The following is a 3,878-nucleotide window of genomic DNA, read 5'->3' as shown; positions in this document are numbered from 1 at the left end:
ATCCTCCAGTGTTTGCTGCATGAATGAATACATGTTGGTCAGCAAAAGTTATGTGCTGTTTTTACTAAGTATTTTATTATATGTTGGTGCCAGTGTACATAAAACACCCTTGTGAAATAGAAATACATGAAAATCCAGAGAGGTAAATGTTAAGGACTGACAAAAGTACAAGTTTGTATATTAAGGCACATGTTGAGAAAGGGGAAGTTTGTGTACAGGCTTCAATTTTCTTTTTTCTGAATGGTTGCTGGTTAGTTTAAAAGTGGTCTGGAAAACTCTTAAGAATTCATTTGACTACAAAAAGGAGCAGACTTTCTGCGGTCTGAAGGGGTTTGTGCTTGAGGATCCTCCAGTCAGCAGAGGATCATGCTGAGCATTCTGCAGGCAGAACTGTTTTCAGTCTGCAGCTGCCTGGGAAACCTTCCCGCGGTTGAGTCCGGCCTCCAGCCAGAGCTGCTCAACCACTTTCTTCATGGCGGTGATACTGGAAGAGACATAGTACAGCCCAGGACCGGGCCAACTCGAGGGCCAGGGGAAACTTTTTTTTTTTTTTTTGGTGGTACCAGGGATTGAACTCATGACCTTGTGCTTGACAGGCAAGCACTTACTCCACTGAGCTATCTCCCCGGCCCTATGTGCTATTTCAATGGCTTCACATGTATGATTCACTTAACTCATAACAAACCTGGAGGCCAGATACAAACTCACACCTACAAAGCGGTGATGCTGCAAAGGTGACCAGCCCTCGTGTTCCACCTGAGACCATGCCAGACTTAGTACTGAGGCCTGAAACCCTCTCTGGACAAACCAGGATGCTCTGTCACTCTACCTGAGTGTCAACTCTTGGCTGCTTTCTTGATTCTAGAATGCTGTATGAGATCTAGTACAGCTAGAAATGTACTTTTCTCTGTGATGTAGAAGATACCTGATACTTGATTTTGTCAGAGAGCATCCTCAGGCAACTAAGTTGAAAATCAGTCTTACCTTGGCTAGGGGGTGTGTTTAGGAACCTGCTCTTTAAACTAAAAGACAACCAACAGACAACCTGAGGGTGACTGAGCAGGTAGTTCATGGCTTCTGCAAAGTATTCCAAGTGTATTGTCTCTGTATCCCAGGGGAGGTCGTCATAGTTATAGTAAGCCAGAGCCACCACAGCAAAGCCCTTCCCAGCCAGCACACTAGCTCCGTCCTCCAGAAGGCCTCTGCCAAGTCCAACAAGATCCACAGTTCCAGGAAAGGGCCCTGGTCTTTCAAAAGAAACGAAACAGATCCAGTCCTCAATTGACTTGGAATCTGACTCTCATTATATAGGGCTCTATTTGGGAGTCCAAAGCATCCACACCTTCTTTCCTTTTCTTTCTTGATTGGATTACACTAGAGTAATCAGGGCCCGTACCTTCCGTGGAGGGGGATGGGATGATGATGAATGTGGGAAGTCCTCTCTCCCCTTGTGACCCAGGCTCATTCCTGTGTGTCATACAGAAAGGCCAGGAAGGTTTAGAATTGACTCAGGTCAGCAGTGGTGGTATTCAGCCCACAGCATCAATGACGCTCTATGCTGTGAGCTGGCTGAGCTTCCTGCTGCAGCCGCTTTAGACCCTGTTTTCTTATCCAAGTCTACCAGTCCTCTGGCCAACTGGATTCCTGAACCTAAGACCTCACGAGAAATTTAAGTAATTCAAAATCTTTCTTTTTGTGCTTACAACTCAAATTTCTGGTTGAACTTCCAAGTGTCATCATGTTGCCTTCCTGGCAGCATCTGGGACATGCCTTGAAAGTCTCAGGCAATGTCTGGGCATTCTGTGTCAAGGCTTATTTTTTAAAGATTGTCTTCCAAGTAGTCAAACCCTACCCACATTTCAACTGTATCCAGTGTTTCTAATTCCTAGATGCATAAATGAAGTAATTAAAGGGCCCAGGATTTTATGTCTTCTCTGTATCACTGACAGTGTGTTCATGAATTGAGTACCACTTAGTCACTTCTTGTTTGGTGTCCATGAGGGTTGCTGCAACTTGGTATCACTGCAGCTATAAACGTCTTGTAAACACCACCTAAAAGTATTTTTCCAGGGCTATATACACAAGTTCCATGCCCAGGTTATTTATACAATATGCACATTTGAATTTTTACAGAGAACTCCTGACTTTCTCCTCAAAGTTGTTTTCCTGAATTACACTTCCATTGTTGTGGGTAGCTGAGTTAGACAGAAATATCATAGGCAGCCAGGCAGGGAGAGGCCCTTGAAGGAGACAGTCTGGAAGCCAAGATGGCCTTGCACCTGTGGGAGACAGCCCCTCCCGCTGTGGGTCGGACCTCAAGACAAAAGAGTGAACAAATGTAGCCACTTACCTTCTTAGGGATGGGCATCAGGGATTGATACTCTAAATAGGTATCGATCACCCTGAAAGAGCCAGGAAAAGTCACTAACCCAACTCCTATAGGAAGAGCCCCTGTCTGCATTCGGGTGACTCATCTCCCCATTTGATCCGGACTCAATCAATTTTACCTGAGCAATTACGCTTGTAATCTTATGACTGGCCGGTTTCTCCCACCTCATGTGCAAGTGCCTATGCTTCCCGCCTTGTATCTGCCTCACCTCATAGTTTTGCTCTATAAAAATCCCTAGCAAAGACAGATTCCTTGGCAACCCACTTAGGTTGCCTTTTGTCCCCCTCTCTCAGATGGGAGCTTTCTTTCCATCAATAAATATTCTGCTCTTAATCTCCACTGTTCATAAAATTCATTCTTCAGTTTTAGAGAACACAAGCTCGTCTCAGGTCTTTTGGGGTGTGAGTTTCATTCCCTTATAGCACAATCAGCAGTGTGTGTACAGTTAGAAATACCTAAAAATCAGTTTTCTTTAATATTTGCCTTTAATAGGAATAAAAAGGTTTTCTGCAGTACTTTTAAGGTATATTTCTATGACTACTAAGAAGGTGAGAATTTTCTTTTTTTATGTATTTAGTACAGGGTTTCACTAAGCAGCTCAGACTCATAGTGATTCCTCTTGCTTTCAGCCTCCCCAGTGCTGGGATTACACAGGTGCGCCACCATGTCCAGACTCAGGGGCTGGATCAGCACGCCCGGGGGTGGGGCAGGCACAGCCTGTCCTGCTGGGGATCAAACCGTGTCGCTACACTTGCCTGAGCAGGCTCTTACATGACTGAGTTATCTCACTGGCCTCTGAATCACTTTATTGGGCTGTAGAAGGTTTTTCTTTTTTCTTTTTTGTGAAAACTGATCATTTGTCAGTTGTATGTATTATGAATATTTTTGTTACTTAGGTTTTAACTTTGTCTATATTACTGTTAATTTCACTGAAGTTCTTCTATTTCCTTTATAGTTTGTGCTTTCTGAGTCTACATTAGATAGCCTTCCTGGTCCTGAGGTTACAAAGATACCCACAATGTATTTCCTGATAGTTTTAAAGTTTTCTTTCACATATAGGTCTTTTTTTTTTTTTTGGTATCAGGGATTGAACTCAGGATCTTGCGCTTGCCAGGCAGGCACATATTCTACTGAACTATCTCCCCGGCCCTACATATAGGTCTGTAATTGATGTAGAATTCATTTTTGTATATGTGGAGAGATGCAGATCTAAATAAATGTCCAGTACAACTGCCTTCCCCAATAATTTATACTCTTCCCTAAATCATATTCCAAGCTTGACTGCATGCATACATCAAATTATGAAGCATCTAGTCTGTATTATTGCCCAATTTGTCCATTCGTGTATCAACACATTGTGATCACTGAGATGGATAAAAACCTTCCTATCTTATGAGTCAAGCATCTTATCTCCCTGAGTCTAGTTTTAGAATTGCTTTATTTCCATTTTTTTGCTTGTAGACACATCACATTCCAATATATTCAGAAC

At 43.0% G+C, this 3,878-nt stretch overlaps 1 protein-coding gene and 1 pseudogene across 1 annotated transcript in view; both read right to left on the bottom strand.

Annotated features, from left to right (window-relative positions):
• The window catches only part of LOC101579219 (putative acyl-coenzyme A thioesterase 6), a gene marked incomplete at its 5' end in the record, with an annotated part of 10,840 nt that overhangs the window by 2,517 nt on the left and 4,445 nt on the right, over positions 1-3,878 (bottom strand). The window lies entirely within an intron of this gene.
• On the bottom strand, positions 295-1,768 carry LOC105743494 (annotated as a pseudogene).

This window comes from Octodon degus, unplaced genomic scaffold (genome assembly GCF_000260255.1).
Source record: "Octodon degus isolate 3935 unplaced genomic scaffold, OctDeg1.0 scaffold00007, whole genome shotgun sequence".
Lineage (NCBI taxonomy): Eukaryota > Metazoa > Chordata > Mammalia > Rodentia > Octodontidae > Octodon > Octodon degus.
This window is presented reverse-complemented; position numbering and strand designations above follow the sequence as displayed.